This window comes from Alexandromys fortis, unplaced genomic scaffold (assembly GCF_014885135.2).
Source record: "Alexandromys fortis isolate MF-2015 unplaced genomic scaffold, M_Fortis_MF-2015_v1.1 scaffold_40, whole genome shotgun sequence".
In the NCBI taxonomy this organism is placed as follows: domain Eukaryota; kingdom Metazoa; phylum Chordata; class Mammalia; order Rodentia; family Cricetidae; genus Alexandromys; species Alexandromys fortis.
The window spans coordinates 7,810,433-7,830,334 of NW_026067966.1; the positions used below are offsets into that span (position 1 = coordinate 7,810,433).

General features: G+C 38.7%; 1 protein-coding gene across 5 annotated transcripts in view; it reads right to left on the reverse strand.

Moving 5' to 3' along the window:
• The window catches only part of Map2 (microtubule associated protein 2), a 270,127-nt gene that overhangs the window by 190,603 nt on the left and 59,622 nt on the right, over positions 1 to 19,902 (reverse strand). For all 5 annotated transcript variants that reach the window (XM_050154291.1, XM_050154288.1, XM_050154289.1 and 2 more), the window contains exon 2: positions 1,044 to 1,094. The gene's annotated coding sequence lies outside the window, so the exon portion shown is untranslated. The remainder of the gene's footprint in view (positions 1 to 1,043; positions 1,095 to 19,902) is intronic.

Consider the following 19,902-nt stretch of genomic DNA (forward strand, 5'->3'; position numbering starts at 1 on the left):
ATTGTCAGGGTTAATCCAATTATTACTAATAATAATTAGCATATTTAAATACATATATACACTTATTTAGCCTATACAATGGAGTGATTTAAAAGGAAGCCAGACTAAACTAAGTATTTCCAGCATATTCAACTCAAAACTATATAAATATACTGGCAATAAGGAAGTGACATCAGAAATGTGGCCAGAGAAAGTACATATTTACCGTGTGCCTGTTATATTAGGCATTTCAGCTTAAAGAGTTAAATATGGAGTTCAAAAGGAACATTTCTGGTTAATGTAAGCACGAATGAAAACCCAGTGTTTTCCTTTAAGTTATTCATTAACAAAAAGTCCATGCACAGAGCTTAGCAGTGCCTGGTATTCTGATTTTTATGAGCAACAAAAATCTTCATTGCTTTCAGGGCTTAGTTTATCATTTTATTTTTAATTCTGAATTCATTTCTAGAGAAGACATTGGAGATGATGAATGGACTCCCAAGACCAGGCGAGTGAGAGTCTTCTGAGGCTGTTATTACTCCACACTCATGGGACCTGTCTTAGAGTGGCCTGTACAGGACAATAATGGCACAGAACAAAAGAAGTGACATCTTAACACTGCGGCGATTAACTAAAGTCTGTGATTCACAAATGCACTTTCAACTCTGTTCTCCTTAGGTAATGCATTCTGTGTGAGGACCAACTGTGGAACCAAATTTGTTTTCCTATAAATTCAGAAAGCAAACCATTCTTTAAAATATAAGCCAGACTTTGTTTCATTATTTGAAGGAACTGAAACGAGGGTGCTTTAATTTAACCAAAATTTAGCTGGTAGGTTGAAAGAAGTAAACATTCAACAACTAAAGAAATTCTTCTATAAAAATAGACAGCCCAGAGAACCATGTTTATTCGTAAACCAAGAGCGTGATATATATGGTTTATACTCTAGCCTGCTCTTGGCCACAGTTGGCCAGAATATCCCGAACCATCAAGCTAAAGAGTCAAAAAGCCACTGTAAAAGCTCTCTTCAGCTTGTCCATGATCAATACAAGCAAAGCACTGACCTTGATTCCAGCCAGAAGTCACAATATAGGTCAGATCAGATCAATAAAAATCTGAAAGGAAAAGAAAAAAAAACAGCTCTATTAGATTAAATCAGTCAGATAAGTCAGTCTTTCTTCGTCTGAGGAAGAAACTCGAATCAGACGTTAAACAACTTATTTGTCTTGCTCTAAAACATACTGGCTGACACGGACTGCTGTGCACCGCACCTTGCTTATGCAGAAATAACATTTTAAATTCAAAGTAATTCTTAGGCTTCATTTTTAAAACGTGTGATAAATGTCAAAATTAGGTTCTATTTTTACTCTCAGCATTTTGTGCATTCAAAGAATCCTTAAGCATATAGTTTAAAACACCCACATTCTACCATTTACCATGAAGATTTACTTAATAATAAAATCGACTCATTTGGACCCTGCCTTATACTCTTTACCCACGCTACCTAATTCACATGCTGAGATTCCAATACCCAATATGATGGGTACTGGTGACAACTGCATGCTTGTAACGAAGAAACTCAGAAATAAAGAAATTGAGACTACTGTACATAAGAAATGGCAACACAGGAAGTTCCTTTGTTCCTTCTGCCATGTAAGGACAGCAAAGTAGCAGCCATCTATGTACACAGAACCAAACCTCATCGGTCACTGAATTGATGGCCTTGGTCTTTTCAGCATCCTGAGCTTGGGAAATAAATTTCTATTGTTTATAAGCCACCCCATCTAATGGCATGTTTGTTATAACAGTCTGGACTGTCTAAGACACATCTTTAATCTGATTTAATACCCAGAGAAAGTCTGTAGATCTTCAGTCCAGGATCATCAATCAGTCCAAAGGTAGTCAAGGTCAAAGAAGGCAATTTCATTGGCAATTTATCAGTCTTCTCATTGGTCCCCTGTGCATAAGCCTGGCCATTAAAATATGCTGAGAAGTAAATATGTGGGAAAGCACGCTGTCAGAGGAGATGAACAAAGAGGGGAAATTAAGGAGAAAACAATTTTTCAAAAAGCCTGTGGTGAAAATCGGGCCGTCATCTAGATCAGTTAAGAAAGAACTGAAGAATGCCAAAGAGTGAAATCCTCAGCCTGCTTCAAAAAGTATTCATAACAGCATCCCCAGTTAAAAAACAAGCTAGCTTCTGGCAGCTTCTGGGTTAACTGTTGGGAGTTAGCATATACCTACATGCCAGAAACATTTCATCACTAGATATTTAGGCAAAGTCCATGCACTAAGTTAACATCCAAAAATAAGGATTTAATGGACAGAACAGCATAAAGTAATAGAATAGAGATACTGGTAAGCACCAACAAAACACACCACTCAACATGGAGTTATTGGTGTTTATTTTAGGGCCTATGAACAGGAGAAGTAATTTACCTAAGAACTAAGGAGGGGCTGATCAGTCGGCTGACATTCTTTTCTACTGTTTGAGAATTTTATACATACCTATTATATGTTTTGAACAATTCTAGTCCCCACTCCTTTCCCTTCTGTGCCCCTACATTACCCCTGTTGAAAAAATTTTAAGAGGACATTATCAGGGGTTTTAAAAAATAATACTTCAGCATCTTTTGGGTATATGGCTAGAGAGGTTCCCAGGAATCCACAAGGATGACCCTGGCTGAGACCCTAAACAGTAGTGGAGAGAGGGCCTGATCTTGACTTGTCCTATGGTCAGATTGATGATTATCTTGGATAACCATAGACCCTTTGTCCTACAACAGAAGGAAACAGAGGCAGAGACCCACATCGGAACACTGCACTGAGCTCCCAAGGTCCAGTTGAAGAGTAGACCTGATCTAATGGGAGCTTGCCAGCTCCAGCTGGACTAGGAAAGAACAAGCATAGGACCAAACTAGTCTCTCTGAATGTTATTGACAGTTGCATGGCTGGGGCAGACTGAGAGGCCACTGCCAGCGGCACCAGGATTTATCTCCACTGCATGTACTGGCTTTTTGGGATCCTATTCTCTTTGGATGTATACCTTGCTGAGCTTGGATGTAGTGGGGAGGGCCTTGGATCTTCCACAAAGTAAAATACCTTACCCTTTCTTAGAACTGGATAGGAGTGGGGTGGGAGGGTGTGTGGAGGGAATGGGAGGAAGGGAGGGAGTGGAAATTTGGATTGGTATATTTTTTAAAAAATTAATAAATTAAAAATATAATACTTCAGTATGTCGATCTCCATTCCAGACAGCTGACATTTTACTTTGATGCAAAATTCTGTATCTGAATAAAGTCAACATTCCTCCAAGTGTATCATATTTTTTGTTTGTCTTCTGAGACAGTATTTCTGTGTAGCTTTGGAGCCTGTCCTGGAAACTAGCTCTTGTAAACCAGGCTGGCCTCGAACTCACGGAGACCCACCTGCTTCTACCTCCTGAGTGCTGGGATTAAAAACGTGCACCACCACTGCCCAGTTGTGTGTTTTCTATGGCACCAAAGATACTCACAAAGGAAAACGGAATAATTTTCAACATAAAAAAATAAAATATCCATGAGGCACCAATTTTGACATCACAGCTTTATAAAGGTGGGTTTATCAAGACATTTGGAGATACATGGCAATACATGAAAATCAATGGGAAATAAGAAATAAGGATGAAAGAATCTAATGGGACTTCAGAGTATGAGAATGAAACAGTCACTAAGAGGGACATGCCCCATTAGTTAGTTACTGTGAGCTTTTCAGAACAAAATAAAAAATATTTTTCTTCTGATCCTCATATATTATTATCTCAAAGTACTATTTGAACTGCCAGTACATAAATACTGTTCATATTAATTAAATTGAAGGGTACCACATATTGAGAAAATCTAAGATGTTCTCTACTAGCTAATATCTTTCAAAGTCTTAACAGTACACATTCAAAGAAAAGGAGAAATTAAAAATTTGATAAAAGTAGACATTTAAGGAGAGAAAAGAGGTTACAAATATAAGAGGAAACAATGCTAGCAGAGTGGGAAGGAGATTGCCCTCTCACAGACGGGCTGGCTCTATTTGTGGCTGGGCATGTGTGTGACTGCTAGACACGTGCACAATCCTGTGTAAGAGATGGCTAGGATGATACCTGAGCACCAGGTAAGGGAACAGGAAATGGGCACTGCATAGATGCATACATTAGCCATAGTATAGCAGCCATCATGTCCTAGGCACACAGAGGTGGTGGAAAGAGGATTTGAACCAGATTCAAATATCCATTTGAAAACGAAACAGAGCCCTAAAGTGACAACTTGTACAACACTTTGAATGGACTTAATGTCATAGCACTGCACACTTAAAATTGTGAGAGTTAGAAAGTCTATGAGCAATTGTTCATTTGCTTGTGTTGATGTGGGAGTGATTTCTTACTAAAGAAACTGCCTTGGCCCATTTTATTGGTTAGAACATAGGTGGTTGGAGTAAACAGAAGAGAATGCTGGGAGAAAGAAGCTGAGTCAGGAGTCGCCATGATTCTCCCACTCCAGACAGACGCAGGTTAAGATCTTCTCTGGTAAGCCACCTCGTGGGCTACACAGAATATTAAAAATGGGTTAGAACAATATGTAAGAGCTAGCCAATAAGAAGCTGGACCTAGCCGGGCCAGGCAGTGTTTAAAAGAATACAGTTTCTGTGTAATTATTTCTGGGCATAAGCTAGCCATGCGGGCGGCCGGGTGCTGGGGACGCAGCCCGGCCGCTCCTATCACTACATTGTGTTCTTAAATTGACCACACGACAAGAGACACTTTTTTTACTGAGAATTCCTTAGCATATTAAACATTTCAGTATTTTTAACACCCTTTTAAGTGATTGGAGTCTATGTCTTCACTCTCCAGTGAATGTTTTCATACTAAAAATTAAAAACAAAAAACACCTTGGTTACTTTTCCAGAGACATTCCGTGAGACAAATAAAACTGGCTGAATTCCTTGAGATTGGCACAATATTCTAAGTTGTCCTCAAAAATGTCCCCTCACCAACACAACTACTTCCAGTTCTGTGGTACCCCCAAATGTCTTGCTAATTTTCTGCTCAAGACAGCACAAGTTAAATACAAATGTAAACCACTGATGTTGTTTCAGGTATGTGGACCTTGCATTTGAACTCACGAACTTAGCAAGGTGCTCAGCACAGAGAAGAGAGCCAATAGTTAATGGGGAATAATCAAATACACTCCTTGTCATATTTCTTTGAATCTTTGCCAAGTTTTAGAAAATAGTTGAAAACTATTTTTGGATTTTGAGGGAACAAAAATTCTACCCTTGTCCATTTGACCTCCACTGAAGGGATGATCTCCATGACAGCAATTTTTGGAAAACTGAATATCCACATGCAAAGGAATGAAAACAGACCTTTATCTTCTATCATCCACAATAATCAACCTAAATAGATTAAGAATTTATTTTTCAGACCTAAAAATATAAAACTTGTATAGGAGGAAAATCATAGAGAATAAACTCCTTGGTATTGATATTGAGAAAGCCAGATGACTCCAAAATCTTAAGCAATAAACGTCAAAAACAGTCAAGTAAAAGGTGCCTTACAACAGAAACAACAAGATAAGAAGACAGTCTCAAGGTATAAGAACACTGCAAGTCACGTGTCTGATAACTGCTTAACATCCAAAATGTGTAAGGAATTCACACAGTTCAACAGCTACAAACAAAAAAAATTTTTCTTAAAAATGAACAAAGGGCAAAATAGAATTTTTTTCCAAAAAAATATAAAAATGACCAATAAATATGGAATACAGTGCTCAACAAGTTAACCATGGAAATGTAAGCCTAAACAAAAATGAGGTATCGTCTCATACCTCCCTGTTATTATGAGTTTGATTAAGGTGATTAAAGACCACAAGTGCTAGCAAGCAGCTGAGAAAGGAGAAAATGCTATGGCCTGCTCTCTAGTCTCCCCTGTGGGCGTCTCTGTCTCAACACTCTCCTCAGCTAGTGCTGCTGATGTGGGAAGTGGCAAAACCTTCACAGCTGTGGACTTCACAGGAGTGGGATGTGAAGGGCATATCTCCTTGGTTCTGGGCTGAGCTTTCGGCTTCCTGGTTTGTCGAGATATTAGCAAGCAGTGAGTCATTCTCCTGTCCCTACAGATACAACTATCACAAGCGTCATGTTTTACCTTAAACATAGTCCAAATGTATCCTTTTTTTTTTTTTTTGCCTCAAATTGCTTTAGTCAGGTATACCATTATAGAAATAAGAAAGGTAATTGACATGGAACATGTCAGTGGAGATGCGAATTGGTATAGGCATTCTAGAAAATAATACACAGTATCCCAAAATTAATTCAAAGTATCATATGACCCAGAAATCTCAAAGCAAATAATATAATTTCCTTCACAATTTCTGCACTTTTGTATTAATAACAGCACTCTTCACAGTATGTACATACATGTGTATATGTGGATATACATGAAGATGTACGGAAACAGCTAACGTATTCACTGGAGTAGGATTACACAAAGAACTTTAATGCACATTCTGGAATCTGATACCACCCTGGAAGAGAAATCTGACTTTTTATGGGAACATGGATAAACAAGCAAGATATTACACACATGTATATATACACATATACAAAATGTCTCAATTTCATATAAAAATTAATACAAAAAAAGACAAGAAAAAGAAACAGCTAAACTTATAAAAGGTAGGTGGTTGGCAGAGCCGGAGTCTGAGGACATGGAGAGATGCAACTAAAAGAATACAAAGTCACAGTTTTAATGTGAAGAGCAACAGAGGCCTAGTGTACACAATGGTGACTACAATTGCAGAGCCCAGAGGCCTCCAGGCATGAATAACATATCCCACTCCAGTGACTAGCAGTCTGCAACCATGAACTACAGGATGCAGCACATGGTAACTACAGTTAGCAATTCCTAGGATGTATGGGGCACTTGCTAAGAAGGCAGAACACAAATGCCTTCATAGCAAAGTAGGCAGATAAAAATAAGGCAACATGGAGGAAGTGGCCATGCTAATTTGTCTCAATGTGGTGGTCATTTTACTGTGTAAGTAATACTCTAAACTTACATGCATATCCCAAGACATTATTTTATATACCTTAACTATATACTTGTTTTATTTAAAAGTATGTGATGGAAACATCCTCAGAAGCGAGAGAAACATTGGCGTTGAGCTAGTGAACCCCAAGCATCCTGTGGGGTTCATCGGTTCATTTGCAGCAGCTTCCTCAGCAGCACTCTGGAACTTTGAAAAAAAAATGCAAGCCAGTTATTGAGCAAATAGGCCCAATATAGTGAAGATTTATGGTGCCCTAAGGCACAGCCTTCACAGCGAACATCTGCCGCCTCAAACACACGGGTCAAGACTCTTGTGTAGTATTTTGCTAAACAAAGCCCTGAACATAATTCAAAAAGAATTCTTTCCAACAGGAGTTGGCATCTGCCTTCAGGCAGTTTAATGCATCAGCATATTAAAACGACCATTTTTCTGTCCTCTCTTTCTCCTCTCCCAAAGGATAAGAGAAATGCCAGAAAGTAATCTTAGAGAGTCAGTTTTTATAGCTTGTTCACTTGTTCAGACAATGAGAAATGTTTTCATGCCCACATTAAATCATATGGTGATGGCCAGTTCATACATAAACCGCATAACAAGCAGATGTGAGCCTGTGTGTACCACACACTGAATAAAAGCTGGAAACCGCAGGACAGTTACCAACTAATTAGCAAAATCAACCCTCCCCTGAAAGCCACTCTGCCCACCTCTTCTGTGTTTTTCTCTTGTAAAAAAACACACTAGATTTTTGTTTCTGTTATTGTTTGTTCCTAATCCCAATGAAAGTTTTCCTTCCCTCCTCTTTCCCTAGTTCCTCCCCATACCTTCCCTTTACCCGCCATATCCACTCCTCCGCCACTGTTTTCCTTCAGATACAGGTAGGTCTCCCTGGACACCATCCAATCAAAGTACATCAAGTTGCAGTGAGACTAGGCTCCTCCTCGTCTATTAAGGCTGGATGAGGCAATACAGCAGGAAGAATGGGTCCCAAAAGCAGGCAGCAGAATCAGAGACATCCCAACCCTATTGCCATTATTAGGAGTCACACTGTGACACGTGCACAGAGTACATTGGTCAGTTCCATGCAGGTTCCCTGGTTGTCGGTTCAGTCTCTGTGATCCCCTATAATACAGGGCTAGCATAGCCCAAGTTAGTTTGTTCTGTGGATTTTCTTCTATTTCCAACAACTTCTTTTGTAAAGTGGCCTTCTGGGTTGTAGTTTGTTGAAACTCACTTCGGGAATGTTGAAACTATAAAGCATTAAAAATCAATTTTATTTTTAAATTGGAGTGTTTTATTTCTTTGTGATGTATGTCTTTATTTTCTAGGATTTATTTTTATTATTTTTAATTTTATGTTTGTTGTAGGTATATGCACATGAGTGCAGATGCCTGAAGAGGCCAGAGGTGTCAGATCTTCCTGAGCTGAACCTACAGGCAGTTTTCAGACACCATCTGCTGTGGGTTCTGGGAGCTAAACTTAATTCCTCTAAAAGAATAGTACATGTTACTACCCACTGAGCAATCTCTGCAACTCCATACCTCTTCTTTTGGCATAACAGAGTAGTTTGAAAAACAAGCCTTGTTTTGCATTTTGAGGATCCAATATTCTTTCTCAGTAAGGAATTTATTTAATAGAATCCACTGGTGTAGGGGTGGTTGTAGGAAAAAAAAATCAAAGACTGTGATACATAACAGAATATGCCAATTTTCATTAATAAATATCAGCAAAGGTATCAGACGATAAGGAAAAGGGGATAGGGATGAAATTCTGTTGTGTGGATAAAGATTTCCAGAGAACTAGAACTGTTGTCTAGGGGTAGACAGTATTAAGCTAAACTGGATGGTATAGTAGGACTGTGCTTCAGAAAATCAAAGTAAAAGTGGAAGAGAGGGGAGATGAGATGGAGGAAGGAGCTGTGACAGGCCCAGGAAACATTTAGAAGCACTTTAGAAGCACACACACAGATTTCCCTGATGAGTAAAATATAAAAGAAGGAGGAGGAGGAGGAAGAGGAGGAGGAGGAGGAAGAGGAGGAGGAGGAGGAGGAAGAGGAGGAGGAGGAGGAGGAGGAGGAAAAGAAGAAGTGAATGAGTGAAAAGCTATACTGGATTTATAACTTTCACCCTCCATCTTAGGAAGCTACATAGAAAATCTTGTAGGCTAAAATGAGACATTGGGGGTTTATCTATTTCATTCGCAGAAATAGATAAACATAAAGATAAAGCAGCTAATATATAATGTATATGTACATAATATATATACATATATAACACACACACATATATATATTATATATATGGTTATCTTTGTATGTCTTGACAAAACATGTAGGGGGGGGCTTAAAGAATATAATTTTATTCATTGAGGTTCTAGAGGGTGGACTCAAAAGATCAAGGAACCAGCATGATTAGGCTCTGGCAAAGATTCTCTTCCTAAGTGGTCAACATCTATCTATCTGTCTTCTTAGATTTAGAAAAAAGATATGGAATGAGTGGAACAGATCAGATAGCTTTTTCTTCCCTTCTTTGTACAAGGCCAAGGATTCCACTGGACTTGGCCCTCACATTGTGGATTCACTTCATTAACCACCTCCTAAGGTCTCATGTTCTAAATACAGTCACATTGGTGGGTTAGGACTTCAACAAATGAACTACAAGATATAACTTACAACATATAAGGAATGACAAGACAAAGGTGTGTCACAAAGGTATGTGACAGGGAAAAGAGGTACAGAGAATTCTGAGAGTCTGAGACCAATACCCAGTGAGGTAGTGGCATATTTAGACCAGAAGGCAGAAGTATTATTGGGTTCTAGGCAAGTCTTTATTACATACATGAAGGCTGAGTTTCTGGCAAAACTATAAAGGAAAGATATCCATCAGACAGACCACTGACCTATTCATGAAGGGAACGATGTTGTACGATATGAAAGGAGTGAAATTTTACTTATACCGAAAAAGAGAGTGGGGGTTTAATGTGGGTAAGACAACATTAACATGGAATAAGAATTGCATGTTTATCAGGTAATCTAGCTGTCTATGTAGCCAGCCTCCATAATTGTGTACTTAATCGTGTTTTGCCTCGACAAGTAAGTATAACATTTACAGAACCCTGGCTGTTTGTAAGCCAGATAGTTGCTAATCAATGCCATATCCAGGCTCCCCAGACTCTGGGGTGCTCTAGGTTAGTGTTCCAGCAAATCTGTTTGTGTCCAGGCACTTAGTGTGCTACATGCCACAAAGACAGGATCTATTAATGTAGAACGAGTCACTCCCTAGAGAAAGAGGCTGAGTCATGGCCACTCCAGCTAACTTCACCTTTAGACACTGTTTGTTATATAAAACAAAATTGTAGGAAGCTGGGCTCCAGGTTTGACTCTTACTGGAATGTTCTGTACTCTGACATGCTTGCTATAGCTGCCACGACAAAGTCTGGAAATGGAAGTTAAAGTTTTAGAAGACCTATTGCATGATGCATAATTGCACCCAATTCATCTAACTGTCAAAACACAGAAAATTAAAAGAAAATAACTTTGAATGCTTAAATCATGAGAGATTTAAATAATGAGAATGCTAATTCTAATAAAACAAAAATAATCAGAAAGGAGGGAAAGATATTTCATATAATCTGAGTATTGCACAGAGAAAGACAAATACCTGACTTAATCCTTACACAGCAGATGCGTTTACTATCATTATCTTCAGAAGAAAACCATAAAATTTAAAAACTGTATAAAAATCAAAGTTATGGTATCTGCCAAAAAGATGCAGATTTCCAACTAATACTACACAATTATTCCCCTCTCTTCCTCCCTCCATTCTTCCCTGCTTCCCTCTCTTCTGTCTCTCTTTCTCTGCTCCTTTTCCCCCTTCTTCCCCCTGCTTCTTTGCATGTACAAACATGCTTGTCTGGGCACATGCTGGTGTGAGTGTGGGAGTGCATGTATGCATGTGGGCATGTGGAGGTAGGAGGTCAACCTCTACTGTTCTTCTCTAGCACTGTTTACCTATTTTTCCAGACATGGTTTTCATTGGTCTAAAGCTTGTTGAATAGCCAAAGCTGATGGCCAGCAAGGAACACCAGAGTTACAAGCATGTTTGCTAACACACCCAGTTTATGTATATGAGTCCTGGGGATTAAACTCAGGTCTTCACACTTACACAGAAAACACTTGGTTGATTTTATACTCCCAGCACACAAATGTCTTCTATTAACCAAAAAAAAAGATACATCAGAGATAATATTGAAATGATATATAAATTTTAGGAGCTAGTTAGTGTATATATATGTGTGTGTGTGTGTAAAGTAGTAATATATATATGATACAAATATATACACACATGTATCTGTGTTATATATTTACATTTAAGACATGAATAAATTTCCCTCACTCTATGATTCCATAAGGATTTTACCTGGTTGAAATTTTGAAACAGAAGAAATAAGAACAAAAAAGCTTTGGAAAACTAATAATTTTTAAAAAAAAAAAGATCTTAATACTTTGAAATGTTAAGATCCTATTCTACCATAGCACTTTCTCCAAATGTTATGATACAAAATTGTAGGAGGTGACAGTCTTTGCTTTATTTTAAACTTTTGGAAGATAAGGGCTCATGGAGTCTAGGTTCACCTAGACTGTGCTACTTAGCTGAGGGTGGCCTTGATCTGCTGATCCTCCAACCTCTCCCTCAGAGCACTGGCATTACAAGCTTGCATCGCCACTTCTGGTTTATGTGGTGCTAAGGATTGAACACAGGCTTTAAACACGCCAGGCAAGTGCTCACCCAGTGGAGCTGCATCTCCAGCTAACTATCATTTACTAAACACTTTGCTGACATTTAAGAATCTATGTCCAAAATTACCTTAGACAGCCTCATGATGCGCTTGCTTTTCTTCACTTTTACTTTTACGTTTAATGATGTTCAGTGTTGATATATAATATGTGTGTGTGTGTGTGTATGTGTGTCTGTAAGGAACAATTAATGAAAAATGAGGTCATGAATCAGAAAGAGAGAGGAGGAATATAAGGGGTGGTTTGGAGGGAGGAAAGGGAAGGAGAAAGTGATATAAATATATTTTAATCTAAAAAATAAAAGAAATAATTTTAAAACAAAAATGGAAAAGAAATTAAGTTGAAGGTGGAGGGTGTGGGAGACATAGGTGAGGAGTAGGTGGCTCAATGTAATGAAAATACATTGTTAGTATGATGTATAAAACCCCCAAAAGAATTACTAAAAATATTGTTTAAAAAAAAAAACCCACAGAACTGGGGAAGTCAGCAGCACAGCTGAGTTATGCTGTATCCTGTAGACAAGGAAACACAGTTGAGTAATGAATCTATAAAAGCAAAAACCTGCTTTTTAACAGCATGAAAACCTACTCATTCTCTCAAATAATTAGCCTTTAAGGATCGAGGGTTTTTTAAATCGTTTTATAAGAGAATAAAGTGAGTGCATCACTTTATCGAATGTGTTTGGTGTAACTCCCGAGTTTACAACTGCGCTTTGTAAAATGCAGGGACTATGAGACAGACATCAGGAGGAGCATGCCTCTGTATCTGAAATCTAACTGAAATCACAACCATTTTTACAGTTAAAGCTACTACCTAGATTTCCTCCAGTTCAGAATTTATGCAGTCTCCTAGACCTGCTAAAACAATATCGCATCATGTGACCGCAGCTTGAATTTCAAGGGGATATACAATTACATCCAATCTTAGTCGAGATGCAAATCTTTTCCCCAAATTTCTAATTTCCTGAAAATCCCAGTAAGATTCTAACAAGGCAAACTCACACATTCCACACATTGCTAGACTGAGGTGTCTTCACCAGAAACATTCTTTTTGGTTACTCTAGGTATATTTAAGGCCTACCAATGTTTTTGTTAAATTTGATTTCTCAAAATAGCTAAAACTAAAAATTACCAAGTTTTCTGAAGGGCATAGAAAGGTTGTTTTAAGTACTATTTATGTGAAGAACCTTTTTATCCAGTTTAGTATTCTCATGACATCTCATTACATGGAGAAGGGTCCACAAAATGGACAGCTCCCCCTCACTGCACACATTTCCAGGGGAAATCCTACACGTGAACCAAACAGAGCTGCAGCAAAAGTTAAACATTCAATTTCCTCCAAAAAAGCTATAGGAAAGATGTTTTTAGGGTCCAAAGAAAATAAATACTTTATAAAATTACTTCAAAATATATTATACACACACACAGGCAGACGAGAGGGAGGGAAGGAGGGAGGGAGGGAGGGAGAGAGGAAGGGAGCGGGGGGGGGGGGGGGGGAGGGGGGGGGAGGGAGAGAGAGAGAGAGAGAGAGAGAGAGAGAGAGAGAGAGAGAGAGAAAGAGAGAGAGAGAAAGAGAGAGAGAAAGAGAGAGAGAGAACAGTTTAAATGAAGTTATGCCATGCAGAGTGATAATGGTTCCCCGAAGAGCCACAGGCTAAGTAACAACAACCACAGTGTCAGGCACGGGGAATCTCCTTCCAGTTGTTTGTCAGGGAAGTACAAGAGACTCCTAAAACAATATAGTCTATTGCCACTGACTTTGCTTGTCTCCCAGAACTTGAAGGCAAGATGCTTTTGCGAAAACACTACACACCAGGTACAGGACTGGGAGAAATTCAATTGGAACTGACTTGGAAGCTTCCTCCCTGAGGACCGGCTCTTATTGGAAGGGAGAAAAGCAATCAATAGTCAGGCCCAACTATGAAGCCCACAAAACACAATATGACTGGATCTGAAAGAAATCCCTACTAGTGTAATAAGGATATACTTTTTTTTTTTTATCATGGAGAAACTAACCATGGTTTAACTGGAATTAAGGATAAAAGTAGGATAAAATTCATGCCTGGTACTCTAAGACTAGTAAACTAACCACGGCTATAGAGGTTATAGATCCCAGAGCAAAAATCACTGCTGCCATTTTCCTAAACCAATATCATTTCTAAATGCATTTTAGATACTTATTTTTTAAAATATTTATTTATTTATGATGTTTACAATATTCTGTCTGTGTGTATGTCTGCAGGCCAGAAGAGGGCACCAGACCTCATTACAGATGGCTGTGAGCCACCATGTGGTTGCTGGGAATTGAACTCAGGACCTTTGGAAGAGCAGGCAAAGCTCTTAACCGCTGAGCCATCTCTCCAGCCCCTAGATACTTATTTTTGTGGCCGCAGAGAAACGTGGCTCTTACCCCTCATATAAGAAGCATCTATTTGCAACAGGTAGCAAATATTACAGAGATCCAGAACTGGTCAAAAGGCAGAGAGTAAGTGACATGAGGTACTTCATCTCCAAGTGACGCATCTCCAGTCCGACCCCTACACCTAAGGCTCAGAAAACTTGTCCAAGAGGGTGCAGAAAGACTGAGAAGGTCATAGAACCAGAAGATTTGCTGTTTGTGTATTCTAGACATGTCACAAAAGCTGCACCCATCAAATCTTAAAAAATATATGATTGTCTAAACAAGACCTTCATGATGAGAACATAAGTCAACATGCCAAGGTTGATGGGAGGGTTTTCACAAGGCCCTGCCTTAGGTGAAGACTAATAGGCAATCAATGGCTACCGAGAGGGGGAGAATCAGCCTTTTTATGTTCTGGGCACCTTGTTAGGTCATCCAATCCTAAATATATATATGAGCATCATTGAACGGACTTGACAGATTTTCTTTATATATATGTATGTATATATGCAGTTAAATAACTAAGAGGGGTTAGAATTTGAGAGGGAGTGGGAGATAATGGGAGGAGATAAGGGAAAAAGAGAAGGAAAGATGTGAACACAGTATTCATATATGAAATTATCAAAGAATATAAAACGAGGAAATTAAAAGGCATTTCTTCTGAGTTGAAAGCGATAATGTGGGATCCAAGTTATATTTTATTTCCTTGGAATCCATAATCCCTCGCCACTACAAGTCAATGACTAATCCTTTGGTCTTCTCCACGAAGAGCACTGAACAATTAACCAGGGCTCGTAGCTCACAGACTGTAGACCAACAGTTAGGGTGACTGCATGGGGCAGATATAGGGCCTCTACAGATGTGTGAGAATTGTGTAGCTTGGTCTATTTGTGGGACTCCTAGCAGGGGGAGCAAGGCTTGTCCCTAACACTTGAACTGGGTTTGGGAACCTAGTCCCTATTCCGGGTTGCCTTGCCCAGACTTAATACAATAAGAGGTGCTTAGTCCTACCTCACCGAAACATGCCATGCCATGTTTTATTGACACCCAGGGGAGTCTGTTCCCTTTCTGAATATAAACAGAGGAGGAGTGGATAGGGAAGGCAGAGGGGAGGCAGGGCGAGAGAACTGGAGGAGAGGAGGGAAAGGAAACTGCTGTCAGGATATAAAATAAATGGAAAAATTAATTAAAAAGTTATTAAAATGGGCAATGTGTAATTAAAGGAAATATACTCAGCGATATATTTACAATTTAAAAAATCACGAATCTAAAGTTACATGTAAAATGTTAGAAATGACTAAATACGCAGCTTATTCTCAGTTGTCCACCTTACAGAGATTCGAATGCAATGCAAGAAAGAAATCGTGCAGTTATCAAGGAAAATAAATGGTCCAATGCTTGCTATTTCATTCAGTAAAATGTTCCCCCAAAAGTTTCCAAACTTTTGATTACAAAACATGTTACAGAATATAAATCTTATAATCTGTCCATAATGAATTGATTATCTCTTCTTCTTTGGGCCAAGCACAGAATGATTTACCATACATCATTGATTAAGCTCTTGCTTAATCTACTAAGTATATCAATCTTCAAGCAGTACACAGAGAAGAAAGTAAGCTGACAGCAGGCAGGCAAGGCCAAAACTCTGTTGCATCGGACTTGAAAGAGCACGGCTCAATGAGCAGAGATAGCAGGTTATCCTGTTACTTCTGGGAAGACACAGCAATTGATGGACCTAGCATCAGCACAGCAGACTAATTCCAGGACTGGGCAGCATGGGGGAAGTGAACGAGGGTCACCTTTCTGCAACAGGCCGCTGAGTAACCCAATTCCCTTGTGTGTTTGTCACAACTACTCTCACACGTATGACTGCCATGGCACTTCTATCTGCAGGAATCTCGCTGGCCTTTAGCAAAAGGGACAGCAGACTTCAATTTCTTATTTGCTATTAGTTAAGAAGAGATGTTCTCATCATTTGAAGAGGTTTACTTCTTATCCACTGCAAATCAAGACAGCCAAATTATTTAAAACAAAACAAAACAAACAAAAAACAGATTAGGTGAGTATTTGCTTATATTGGTAATTTCCTCCCCAAAACTCTTGGAGCAAAGTGCAGTAGAATGATACATCAAAGGAATAGCCTTCCAGCGTGGGAAGATAGCTCAGTCCTTAAACTGCTTGCCTTACAAACAGAAGAGAACTTTAGTTAAAGCCCCCAAATCCACATTCTATAAAAGATGGATACTGAGATATGCATTCTTAACCCCAGTGCTGGGGAGTCATAGAGGCAGACCGCCGGAGCTCTCTCTCTATCCAGTCTAAACTCACTGCATGAGCTCAGCCTGTGAGAGCAAATGTCTTAAAACCAAAAGGTATGTGATGCTAAAGGAATGATATTCTGAGCTGTCCTATGGCATGTCCTACATGCATGCGTAAACATTTACACACATACATTCATGGATGTATACACACAAACAGATACACAGACACACATAAACACACAGACACACATACTATCTTCAGCTTCCTAGCAGTAAACTATGAAACTAGTGACCACAATACTATTGACCCCACATAGCAACAGTAAGCATTTGCTGCTTAACAAGGAAGCCTATTTTACTTCAGTGCACTAAAGGGAATATCAGGTTTCTACAACAGCCAACATAAATGGCAACCACAAAATCCTTTTGCCCACTGTGGGTTTTTTTTTTTCTATTTTTCCTTCCTTAGGAAATTCAAGGAGGTTAGCACTGTTACCCTTATTATGTAGAAATATGAAGCCAAGTTTCAGGAGATTGCAGTAAGGCCACACAGTGGCCTTAACTTGTCATGAATACAGTGCAGTCTGACTCCTGCTCTCTCTAGGGATCATGACTTGGGTAAAACAAACAGAATGGGAGAAACTGGAGCATCATCAACCTTCTGGAATAATCAATCTTCCGAGGCCCCGAAGAAAATCTCTCCCAGCTGTCACCCACCTTCCAGCCTCCTTTTCCATTTGATCTTTCCTTCCACGAAAGGATGGAAGAAAGCAAAGAGCGTGTCCTTCAGACGAAACACGCTATTACAGTGTGGACACCTTTGAAAGGCTACCACCGCTCCAGCACTCTCATAAGCAAAACCGCCAATTAAGACACCGTGGCCACCAATTTTAAAATGCATATTTTCTTGTATATGACATAAACCATATAGGTAGACTGCGCCAGCAAAATGCAACAGGTAACTTTTGTCAAAAGGCAAATGCAGCGCTGAGTATGGGCGGCAGTGGCAGTGACCAATGAGCAAAAAAACAAAGGCACACTTTTAAACAATGGCATCTTTTTCTTCATTTAGATTAGTAATATGTTCTGAAATATAACACACATATATATATATATTCTATACAGTTAGGAAAATATTAACGAACCATAATTGGTATGACATTTCCTCCCTACAATGTTAGTAAGTGAATCTTATATTAAGTTAAACACTCAAAACCAGAGTCTCAGATTAGGTTTGCAGCTATTAAATTTTTATCAATAATTTACTCTTAACAGAGAGCCATAAGGACACGCTCATGTTCTTTTTTCTAATTCATCACTTTATTAACATGTTTTTATTTCAAAAATTTATAACAAGTACACGGAAGTCTACCCCTACCCTTTTGATAATATGCTAAAGTTTAGAAAAAACATAGACAACTCAATACGCTAGACCACAATCATGGGGTACATCAGCATTAAAATGTTTTACTGCATTTTATTTATTTACTTTTTTTTCTTTCTTTTTTTGTTTTTTTTTTCTTTATTTTTTTTAATAATTATTTCTGTGCTATATAATATAATGCTGAATTATAATGTTGAAAAGAAGTATATTTATCAAAATTGTCTTCGATTGATAATTCAGTTTTATTAAGAAAAACCTGAAACAAAGAAACTCTAAAAATGCCATTGTGTTCATTTGGTCGTGGTCATCTACTGCTGGGCATGGGTGCTACACCTGATGGTTTGTTTGTGTCCCCAATAATGAGACAGGGCAATAGCACAAGTACAAGCAAGCCCATGCAAACTCAAAATGAGTAAGCAAAATAGGCCAAGACAACCTATTAGCAGACTAAAAGCATAGGAATAGTAATTAATGATGGGTGCTTTTAGCCAATCACAACACACCAGCAGTGACTGCCAGTTTCAAAAGGACCAACCAGAAATGCTCTTGCGGCAGTTTAATTCGCCCCCCCCCCCAAAGGAGTGAGAGCGTGCAAACATGAACACATGTATATGCATGTCTAGTACACATGGAGGTATGAGGAAGATGTTTGATCCCCTGGAATAGAAATTAGCGATAACTGGGAACTTCCATGGAAGTGTTGGGAATCAAACTGGAGCCCTGTATAAGAGCAATGAGCATCTTAACCACTGAGGCATTTTTTCAACTTTATACTATCAATATTTTTAATGGCATACAAACAAACAAAAATTTAAGGTAGTTGTTACAAATGAAAATATCCTAGTCCATGTACTTTAATCTTGAGGTTGTTTGAAAATGTCTGGGCCTTGGATTTTTTTTAACCTTTAGGATGAAGACAACAATGCTTGTTCCCCGGTGTTATTTGAAGATTGAGATGATGTATGTTAAAAGCATGGCAGACAGCTTAACTCACAATGAGGGCTCAGTTTTTTATTTTACCATACACTTGCAAAAGTTTTCTGCCTCAGAGGCTGTAGAAATGGCTTAGCAGTTAAGAGCACATGATGCTCTTTCAGAGAACCTGAGTTCAGTTCCTAACATCCATATTGGTGTCTCACAACCACCTATATAACTCCAGTTCCAGGGGATCCAGGGAATCTGGTGTTTATGCATTTATTTACACACGCACACACATGGACACACACATATACAAATATTTTTTTTAAAATAATGAAAACAATTATCTAAGAAAAAATCACTGACTTCTGTGGTTGACAATGTATTAACCCAAACTCATACTGGCAGGTGGGGAAATTGCTATAGTTTGTATTTGTTTTTCTGTTTCTTTAACCGGGCTTCTCCATGCAGCCCTGGCTGTCCAGGAACTTGCTCTGCAGAGCAGGCTGACCTTGAGTTTAAAGATATGCCTGCCTCTGCCTCCTGAGTGCTGAGGGTAAAGGCAAGTGTCACCACTGTTCACCTGCCATAGTTCTTAGGATCCGAAAGGTTTAAAGGTACTATTAATTGTGACCCAACAATGTGGACATTGAGTTTTCTGATAAATGAAATTAACTATTTCACATAATTTTGAGTTTCACTGCTGGTCATTTTTATAAATACTTTTAAAGGAGCACATATAATTTATTGAAACATTCACACACATATATCCTTGCATGTATACAGTGTGCAATGTTGATTGTATATGCTGTATGAGATATAAAACATATAGAGAGCATGTCACCTTAAGGAGTGGTGGATCAGTAAGAGAGATAAGATGTTTGAACTATATCCAAAATGGCAATACACATAAGTTTCCAAATATGAATGAAACTGATAATGTTTCTTCTGCTGCTGTCTTTCAGACTTAGGTTACATCAATTAGTGTGTCGTCAGATGTCACAGCAGTTCAACTTCTGCATCCTTTTTCTTTTCATTCCCTTCTTCTCTCTTCCTCTCCATAAGCACTTACACCAACAAATATTCTGTAAG